The 10,902-nt window shown below is 45.9% G+C and overlaps 1 pseudogene; it reads right to left on the bottom strand.

Moving 5' to 3' along the window:
* Positions 1-1,499: 1,499 nt before the first annotated feature.
* LOC121037536 (ADP-ribose pyrophosphatase, mitochondrial-like) lies at positions 1,500-2,951 on the bottom strand (annotated as a pseudogene).
* Between the last annotated feature and the right edge of the window lie 7,951 nt (positions 2,952-10,902).

Here is a 10,902-nt window from a genome sequence, read left to right on the forward strand (position 1 = left end):
AGGAGTGTTACCAAAGGATAGACTTCAGCTGTCAGCCCTCTTTGGCAATTGCCTTGGCTGAAGAAATTGTCTCTCCTAAGGTCACACCTCCTTCCAGGGGCAACCCGTGTCCAGTGGCTGGTCAACAGGGGTATGAAGGCGTGAACTCCCAATTCAGGGCAGCTAGAAGGGCCTTTCAGCTCCAGAGCTCCCGGTGGAGTTGGCTGATGCCTTCACCAGGCTTCAACTTTAGTGTCTCACTCTATCCAATCCTGCTTCCTTCTCCTCCCTCCCCCAGGAGTTGGTCCCAACACCTGTCCCTAAGAAACATCTTGTAATGCTAATGATCTCCCTCCCACTCAGAGACTGCTCCCCAGGGAGCCCAACCTGTGACATAAGAGAACCCTGGTGTTCTCTTAAGCACTTCCAAGAGTGTGGGTACATAGTAAGTGGATAGAAGTGTTAGCTACTGTTGTCAAAGAGTTTCCTTAGTTATCAGTACCTGCAATAGTCTTTTCCACCCTAGCCATGAAAAGCTCATTGCAGTGGTTTGAGTTAATTTTCCGTGCATTGTGTTATATACGAATAACGCTAAGTGGCTTGTTTTAGGTGACAAGAAAGGAAAGAAATGTATTTCTGACCTATTTGTTGCTACTGGAATCCCTTCATTCTTATTTTAAATGTTTGTTTATTATTTTTTGAGGGGGGAAGGGGCAGAGAGAGACAGAGAGAATCCCAGGCCGGCTCCACATTGTCAGTGCAGAGCTCGACACAGGGCTCGAACTCACAAACTGTGAAATCATGACCTGACCCAAAAAATCAAGAGTCAGATGCTCAACGGACTGAGCCACACAGGCAACCCTGGAATCCCCTCATTCTTGATTGTCAGGGGAGTATCTCTGTGTTTGCAAACTGACTATTAAAAACCTTCTCTCTCTCTCTCTCTCTCTCTCTCTCTCTCTCTGTGTGTGTGTATATATGTATGTGTATATATATATATATGTATATATATGTACATATATATGTGTATATACATATATATGTACATATATATACATATACATATATATTTTCAACTGAGAAAAGTTAAGCATGATTTGTATTTTTATTAGGGTGGGATTACATACATCTCGACAAAGACTTCTTCGCAACAGGAATTCACATTTACAGGGTCTTCTAAGATGAGAGGAAACAAATATCCTGAGCTTCGTCCATTCTGTTCAGAAATAGTTCTGATAACCAGAGGGCTAGATAGTAAGCTCATTTTGTCACTGCATTTTATTTTTCTGGTTTGTAAGTACTTGATCCTTTTGAATAAAATAAAGAAGGAACCTTTCCCACAACATGAAAGATCCTAAACACACGGATAACCAGAGAGCTTTCGTTCTTGAAAACAATGAATACGAGACCACATAAAGCTCAATTTGAAAAACAAACGTTATGCAAAATACCAGGTTATGCATTAGATCAGACCACAATCTAACACATCAGGAGAAAAAAAAGGAGTGACATATGCAAGCTAGCTGAAAAGCAGAGGTTATGGTTGGTGAGAAGTTATCTTTGTACCATCTACCATTCTCCCAAGAGCACTGGTTGAATCATGTGGTTAAGAGTCATGTATACAACACATACAACAGGTGACTATATTCCTCTTCTTCTGACTGGGAAACCCAAAAGTCTGTGGTCCTGATCTCCTGTGTTTGATACTATTCCCTGACACAAAGCCCTCGTACTGTGAACAGTTTTGTAAGTAATCACCAGAAGAAGATCCCTCCCTGTCCTGTTCAGTGGGAGTTCTCATCCCCCAGGTCCATTTGAAGGCCCCCGGCTTTCATGAGACTCCAAGTCGGCATTCACGGCACCTGGGACACATGCCCTCACTCCAGTGGGCACCTCGTTTCTCAGCCACAAATTGAACGAACTGGGAATGTCTGGCACAAAGCCTGAGTTGATCAGTGACGTCCACCCACTTCACTTTCTTGGCATCATCACCGGCTTCCAGAGGAAGCTCGTCCATCCCCTCACCCGTTTCATCATGGTAGTTCACAGCTTCCGTCGGCATCCACGCGTTATCTGTGTTTCAAGGATCATCCACGTAGCCTTTATAGACCACAAAGTGTTCCTGGATGAATAGTTTGTGAAGTTGTTTCTTCAACTCCCGTGTTTCTGCTCTGGATTTCTGTAAGGAGTTCATGGCTTCCTCACCAAATTCTCTCTTCAGCGTGGTACTAATTTTCTCTCCCGGCTCCACCATTCCCCCTGAGATGGCCCATTCTCCACAGTCCTTCCTTTTGATGGCTACAAATTGCAGGATGCTTCTCTCAGAAACAGGATGGGTAACTTTATTTCCCGTGCTATCCTTTTTCTACCTGGTTGAGATGGGGTCTGCGGCACGACTTGGGACCCACGGCCTTAAAAGCCCTCTGCCAACCAAGCCCTGTCTGACCTGCAGGATTTCTGGGTCTGCCATTTTCAAGCTCATACAAGCCATTCTGGCTCCTTCTTTCAACATGCTCATCCCTTTCGTTGAGTTTAGGAAAGAAGTTCCTTCCCCTACTGCAGGGTCTGCCCACATGGGCTGGGCCAAGACAGAGCCAGCAGTGTCCTTGACAGGTTTGTACTCTGGCCATTCGACCAGCCAGGCACTTTCTCGTTGGGGACCTGGCTTTGCTCCACTTTAGAGCCAGGGTACAGAGATGTCCTGGCCTTCTTGTGGGGATGCTCAGCTGCGCCATTCAAATCTGACATGCTGAAGCCTGGAGGAAACCCAAGTGAGGAAAATGGGCTCCAACTGGGGAGATGTTGGGGCAGCTGCTGAGCCTGACGGCTGCAGAGGCCAAGGTCAAGGAAAGAGACACCGCCGCTAATGCCTTTGCCCAGCTGTGTCCGGCCATCCACCGTCCCACGGCCTGGGGGTGAGGGGTGTCCGAGGCACTCAGCGGGGTGCTGGGACCGCCCGTGGAGCCAACGGTGAAGCGGGGCCATGGTGGGTGCCCCCACCACCCCCTCCAGGCCGTGCATGCATTCTCATTTTACACCGAAAGATTTCAACATCTGGAAGGGCTTCCAAATGCAAAGTCTGGGGTTGAGAACAACCAATGTCAGAACACCTGCGGCAAAATTCGCATACAAGAACCATAAAAGTGCTTTCTTGTTTACCAGGGTATTAGCCATTTAGTTCCCTAGGTCTAGAACCACAGTCTGCTTGGGAGAGGGCAGAATGAATGCGTTACAGGTGGCAGGTAGGGGGGTGGGGTAGAGTGAATGGGAGCATAAAATGCCTTGTTTGGGATGATCAAAAGCCTGGTGTGACCTCCAAGGGGAAAAAGAGCTCACTTGGTACACAGAGCATGGTTCTTGTGGGAAATCCATGATGCGTAAAGTGTGGGAGATGGTTCAAATCTTAGGTCTACCGTTTACTAGCTGAGTGGCTTGGGCAAGTTGCTTAATTTTTCTCTTCAAAGGAAGTATTGGCTACAGCATGCCAGGCGCTGTGTCAAGCACAGAAGATTCTACTGTGGTCTGGACCGTGTGGCCACTGCTCTTAAAGGATTCTGGTTGGGAAGGCAGTGCATACATTAAAAAACAGAACGAACACTGGAAGGGCAGGGGCCTGGAATCCTTAAGAGTTGAACACAGTCAGGTTCAATCCCAGCTTCCCCTCCTTTGCTGGGACCCTCTTGGGCAAAGTTACTTAAGCTCACCTCAGTTTTCTCATGTGTAAAATGGAAACCATAATATCTACCTCACAGGGTTGTGTTGACAATTAAATGGGATGTTACATGGGGGCGCCTGGGTGGCGCAGTCGGTTGAGCGTCCGACTTCAGCCAGGTCACGATCTCGCGGTCCGTGGGTTCGAGCCCCGCGTCGGGCTCTGGGCTGATGGCTCAGAGCCTGGAGCCTGTTTCCAATTCTGTGTCTCCCTCTCTCTCTGCCCCTCCCCCGTTCATGCTCTGTCTCTCTCTGTCCCAAAAATAAATAAAAAACGTTGAAAAAAAAATTAAAAAAAAAATGGGATGTTACATGTAAAGCTGTTAGCACAATATCTGGCCCACTGCACACACTCAGAAATGCTATTTGTAATTACTACAATTATTATTACCTTTTTGACCCTGCACCTTGAAAACTATAGAAAAGAATAAGACAGTTGAAAATAATTACAGGAATTGGGCAGCTCAGGTATGAGGTCAGAGTTAAATGAACTACGTTTTTTCTGTGTGGAGAAATTCAGGCTGAGAAATAATAGCACCTGGGTCCTAAAATGATAAATAATGAGAAGAAGAGGCACAGGGTAAGTCATTATATCCAAGACAACAAACCCCAGGGAAAGGTATCTTCACATTTGAAACAGATAGTTTTGGAACAAAGGGAGTACCGTAGACTCTAATTGAACCTCAAAGGATATTTAACATTTCCTAAAGTTTGTTCCATGTTACCCAAGCCCCATAAATGATCTGATGGTCAAATATGTTTGGAAAATTCTACACATTTCACCATCCTCCCTTAGAAATTCAGGATTCACATTACTGTTTTAAAGATCCTGTGAATTCTGGTAAAATTGAACAAACTGACCCTAAGCTATTTAATTCTGATTCATTTCGTATTTTTCAGATTGCCTGAGCAGGGAATGCTTTTTGTATGCAATACTTGGCATTATTTTAGGAACACATCTCCTCAACTTTAGAAAAGTTTCCAAATGTGTACTTAGAGGTAGATCTCTAACTATTTGAAGTCATCACCATTCCTATGGAAGGCAGCTCCTGAAAACCCACCCATCACCCTCATCAAGAACCCTAAGCTAAATGAGCTAGGCTTCCAGAAGGCTTGAAACCCAGAAATAGCTGGGACTATAGAGAACAAAATAGTAGAACTGACAGCGTAGAAATGTGAGAACTGGTTATCGTCAGTCGTCGTCATCATCATCACTGAGTCCCAACTCTGTAAGTCATGCCTTCCTGTGGCTGCATTTTTTTTCACTTGTGGAATTCTTATTTCTCGGAGCCTCCTGGAAATGTATTAGGAAAACCACTTATATGAAAAGGTAAACATGTTGGAGGAAGACACTTATAAATTCCTCATAGTATTATTTCCAGGGATCATAATCCAACTCACAAGAAACAAATGAAGCAGAAGTCTTGGGTCTGGTTCTAGCTTTCCCCCACCATAAGCTGTGTAGCTTTGCATCTGACACTTGGCTTCTCTGGGTCTTGGTTTTATACTATAAAAGGAATCGATCGGCCTCTGTTATCTGCAGAAGTCCTTCCACCGTTAACATTTTATGATTCTGCGATGCTTGAAAAATCTCATTATTAGAAGGCCAAAGTCAATTTTTGCTATGAATCAAAAAGACCAGATGTTCAAATATAAACGACCAGATGCTCAGGGGGTAATAGACACTTGAGGAAAGCAAGGGAGCAGGGAAAGCCTGGTAAGTCAAGTACAATGCAGAAATACAGTGGACCACAGAAGAACACCTACCCAGAAAAGGACATCAAAACCAGTAATGAGAGGTTTTGTTTGTTTTTGGCATCAAAGAGAAGAAGACGGTTAAATCACACCATTTGATGATCATGGTGCAAAAAGTGTCCTAAGGGAAGGAAATGAAGTACTATAGTCGAGACCAAAAGAATTATTTGCTGGGAAGCCACTGGGGAGATTCTCTTTTCTAAGTTGTTGTCTGAGGTATAAAAACAAACAGAGCTAGACACAGAGAATGTTCTGGTCCATCCAGGAGAAAGCCCTAAAGGAATTGTCAGCACAGTCAGAGAACAAATCTTTGGCCTGTCATTATGAACTATTCTTGGGCCAGAGATTGTCTGTGTGATCCCCATTTTATCGTGAATATTATGGAGGGCAGACTAGGGATCGATAGTGCCCGGCTGATTATAGGCCCCCAGCAGCACAATTAACCCCAACCATCCTTCCAGCCTCTCTTTCAGAAGCAAAAGCAAGTGGTACCCGGAAAACTGGATTTCTGTGAATTATCCTCTCCTCCTAAAGTGATGCTAAAGTCCAACTTCTGAAAGAAATCTGGAAGGAAAGCAAAGATGAGGCTTTGTACTCTCTGTATGGTGGTAACACTGATAGTAAATAACAATAATAAAATAACTACCATTTACTAAATGCTCTCTATGTAGCAGTCTTTGGTATAGTGGTCAGTGAGTGGTCAGGGCATTGGGTCTTTGTCTGGCTTTGAAGTAAAAGAGAACAACGGACGACGATTAACTTTTTTAAAGATTAAAGAAAACTGTGCCTTTTAGGAAATGACTTAGGCAGGATAATTAATACAGCCATATGCAGAATGGAGGCCGTCTACAATTTAGCCTAAGAAATCTGAAGTGAAATGTGTTACAATGAAAGTCAAAGAGCTTTTATTTATATGAGAGGTAAGTTCCATTTTGTGCGGTGTGATGCAAAGGTGTTAGGAAAGTCCAGCTGCCCCCAAAAATGTCTTCCCGCCCCTCTTAAAATACTGCCTGGATTTACACCATTAAAATACCCCTCTTTGAATGTAGTTTATGTTGTAAAATGCACATTTATTTCACACTCAGCTGTTGTCGTGCTTTCCAGTGAATTAGTGCAACAGGCTGATAACTAGCTAAGGATGTCAACTGAAGAGAGAAAGATTTGAAGGGGGAGGAAGAGGGCATCCTTTCGGTACATGTGGCATTGCTCAAGTCCACTCAACAGCATGTGGGCACCTGGAAGGCCCCAGATACCGAGCTAGGTCTGAGAGATTAAAAAAAAAAAAAAATGGGGCACCTGGGTGGCTCAGTCGGTTAAGCAGCCAACTTTGGCTCAGGTCATGATCTCACGGTTCATGAGTTTGAGCCCTGCATCGGGCTGTATGTTGACAGCCTGGAGCCTGCTTCTGTTTCTGTTTCTGTATCTCCCTCTCTCTGCCCCTCCCCCATTCGTGCTCTGTCTCTCTCTGCCTTTCAAAAGTGAATAAATGTTTAAAAAAAAATTTTTTTTAAAAAGGTGAGTAACACGGTTCATTTCAGAGAGTGAACTACATGAAGATCATGGGGTTGGGGAGTTTTGAAAAGTGGGGCCAGAGACTCAGAAAGGAAAGGTGGAGAGAGAAAGAAAATTCTCTTCCATCACAATTTATTGAAGGATTGGACACTCACTTTTTAAACCAAGGCTTTTTCTTGGTCCCAGTGAGTTCCTCTAAGGAACCATCAAAATTTAAGCCGGTAAGTTTGACACTCTACAGGCTGCAGGATGACAGATAACTCAAACCCCTTTAATTCAACAATTATTTTTTGTCCTTTGAAATTTAAATGAGTAAAATTTGAGGATATCGGAACTTGTAAACTACATTGCTTAATGTGGAATGTGCCCATTGCTAACTTTTCATGCCCCCCACCCAGAACTTCATAGGATGCAATACTGATTGTATGGTGGGATTGCTGAGGCCGGTGGCACAGCAGATAGCAGGAGGTGTAGAGGAATGGTAGCCAGGAGGATAACTGAGAACACCAGGCCAGAGGAGCCGCCATATTTTCACAGACAGCATCTTAAGATATGGCTTCTAAGAAATGGGGAGAACACTCAATTACTGCTTAAAAGGTTTGGGGACCATTTCTGACTCTGGTATTTACCAGCCAAATAGCCGTGGGAAATCATAATAATATTCACCTCTATTTAGTGAAGACTGACTATGTGCCTGGCACTGTGCTATGTGTTTTACCTGTAAGAACATTTAATTCTCACACCAGCCCACTGGGATAGATTCTATCATTTTCCTATCTTATAGATGAGGAATCTTAAACACTGATAAGTTCAAGGTCAAATAAGCTAACATTTGTCAAAGGGGGCATTTGAACACAGGTATTCAAACTCTAATGTCCACACTTTTTTGCTTTTTTAAAAAGTTTATTTATCTTTTTGAGAGAGAAGGTGCATACATGTGCATGCACATGAGCAGGGGAGGGGCAGAGAGAGAAAGAAAGAGAGAGAGAGAGAGGGAGGGAATCCCAAGCAGACTCCATGCCACCAGTGCAGAGCCCAATGTGGGGCTCAATACCATGAACCATGAGATCATGACCCAGGCTGAGATCAAGAGTCAGCCACTTAATCGACTGAGTCACCCAGGCACCCCTCTAATGTCCGTGGTTAACCACCGTAATACTCCAGCTACCTAAGCCTGGTAGGCCTCAGTTCATTCACTTAAAAATGGACAAATCAAGACAAGGTCTTGATTTCTTTCTGGCTTTAAAATATTATGATTCTAATTATATGAATTATACACACGCTGAATATACTTAAGGTGAATTTGTGTTTCTGCGTAGTCTGTCTTAGCTGAACTCTAAAGGCAAATATTTGAAATCTGGTCCTATATCCTACCTGTACCTTTTGTTCATTCAAACTGGACCATTTTATTCACTGTCCCACGAAGAATGCTTTTCCTCAATCTCCATTTATTGAATTCTCCCCACCCTGCCAAAGTCAGCTGGAATGCCAATTTAGACTACGGATCTGTTAGGCTGTTGAGAGTTGAGATTTAGGAAAAATAGTTGAGCTAGTGGAAGGAAGAGATGTGGGATAAGAAAAAGAAAGGGGGGAGGGAGGCACCTAACAGAGGAGGAAAGCTAAGAGCAGTGACGTTGGTGACCTGTACTAGCAAAGCCTTCCCTCCGATGGAAAATCATGAAGCCACCGGAGTTTATTCAAGGGTGCCCAGCTAGCAGGTGAGGTGAAGATAAAATGAGATCACATACGTGAAATGCCGCGCACGGTGTCTGGAGGGGAACTATACGATAGGTCCGGATTCCATGACCTACCATAGGAACCCATTGATCTCCTTCATGCTGAAGAAGGCTGCCATCCTGCTCAGGAAGGAGTAGGACAAAGAGGGGAGCAGAGACTCCATGGCGAGAAGAGAAGTCAGGAGGAAGTATACTGGAACCCAAAGAGAAAAATGGGAGCCACAGAATAAGAGAGAAAAAGGAAATATAAGGGAATTACGGGAGAGAAGAAGCTAGAAGGAGAAATGGAAGCAAAAAGGGCAAAGAGGGACCAGAAGGAGGAAGGGAGTGCTGGGGCTCAGAAACAAAGTGTGCTCTGTCCCTGCAGAATCCCTGCGAAGGAAGAGTCCCCGGGGTAACCAGATGTTGCACCCATGCCCGGAATGTCAGTGGCCTGCCACTGTGCTCTCTGATCCACTTCCTTTCCCTCCTCTGATCTGCACTGTAGGGGCTCTGACCCCTGCTCTCTGTCATCCTGTCCCCTGGCTTCTACTTTCTACCACTGGGTGGCCCTGGAGGGTGAGAGGGATTTCTTTGCTATGGGAGGCATCTTCAGCATTCTTTGTAAGTTCCTTCATGGCTTCAGCTCGCACTGGGCAAGACCTTCAAGGTTCCGGCAGCCTCTTCCCTTTGTCCCTCCAGCCCTAGGGGAGAGATGCATCCAGCAGTTGCTAATCTCAGGATTGCCTCACCTTCCCCTGGTTGCACTTCCAGTTCTTTCAGCACGTTTGTAACTAATTTGCTGCCTTGAATCATCACTATGGAACTGCCTGGGAAAGAAAACTTTACTTTCACTTGGATTTACCCTCAGAATTCAAAGACAGCTTTCCCAGTGGGACTGGAAGCAGTGAATCTAAAGAGAGAAAGAAATCCAGCCATCCCAGGAGTCGGGGAGGGCCTGGGTCTACTTCCCTAGTGTTTGACTGGAGACTGGCAAATCCATACTAGCTGTCAGGGTTGAGGGACTCTTAGCCCCAGGAATTATCTGTAAAATGACTGGGTTCCTGGGCATTCATGTCTATTCCTTCATGATTTACTATATTCACTTTAATCACCTTGAGCTTTAGCTTAGGGAACATCTCAGTTTTACTCCCCCAAGGGTTATCAGGTGCCCATTAAGAGTATAGAGGGCACATAGCTACGTGTGGCAGGGAAAAGACAGAGACACAGGGGAAATGGAGGGCATTCTCGGGCTTTGGAAGTATTTGCTTTTTGCAAGATGAGGTTTGCAGACTATCAGGAGACCCTCTTGATAGAGACTCTCTTGAGTCCTTCCGGCACCAGCAGAGCTGCAGACATTCAGTGACAATTTTATTCTTACAGCCTTCATCTCTCCCATCCCCAGGGCCCTGTTAAAACCAGGCTCCTGTTCTTAAGGAATCCACAGACTGGTTGGGGGCACAGAGTAGGCACATGACTGACCCTCAAGCCAAACTGATGCCGGCCACAAGGGGTGGGTTCTGCACCCGGCTGGTGGAGACTGCACAGAGACGGTAGGAGATGCTAGACAAGCTGTGTCCACGAGGGTTTGACAAGCCGTGGGAGCTACAGGGTTCTCTGGGTTTGTGGCAGAGAATGGAGCAGGATCAAAATCCATCTGGAAAGAACGGGGCGCCTAAGGTGTTGTCTGCAGGCAAAGGTTTTGGGGGTGAGGGTTGTCAGTGGAGAGGAGACGGACAAGTGGAGGTCCAGGTGTGGAATACTCTGAGGCTGAGGAATCGGAGGTTGAGGCCATGGGGAGTCATCTGGGATCTCAGGCATCATGAGGCAAGGTCATTTCTGGGATGGCAACTTTGAATGCTGCGTGAGGACAGAATACAAGCCCAGAAGCTGAAGGCCCGGGAGGAAACTGAGCTCCCAGGGATAGCTTACAGAGGAAGGTTCGGCTTGACCATCGCCGAAGGGGCACATTTGAGCCGCTGCTTTGTATCCACTCAAGGGCAAGCTTCCTCCGTCTGTGGTGGGGGGGAAGAAAGTGCCCCTTCTCCAGCTGAATGACACGACGTCCCCAGCTCAGAAGTTTCGAATTTCTCCTTGCCAAGGTCGGGCCACTACAGGTGGGCGATGGCGAGCCTTGGGCCGACGAGTGGCTCCGCGCCCGCCGCCGGCGGCCGCCGCGGCTCGTCCCCTCCAGGCCCGGGCGCCGCCGCGGGCCGTGCCGGGCAGGGCG

This window comes from Herpailurus yagouaroundi, unplaced genomic scaffold (assembly GCF_014898765.1).
Source record: "Herpailurus yagouaroundi ecotype Mexico unplaced genomic scaffold, PumYag 163, whole genome shotgun sequence".
In the NCBI taxonomy this organism is placed as follows: Eukaryota; Metazoa; Chordata; class Mammalia; order Carnivora; family Felidae; genus Herpailurus; species Herpailurus yagouaroundi.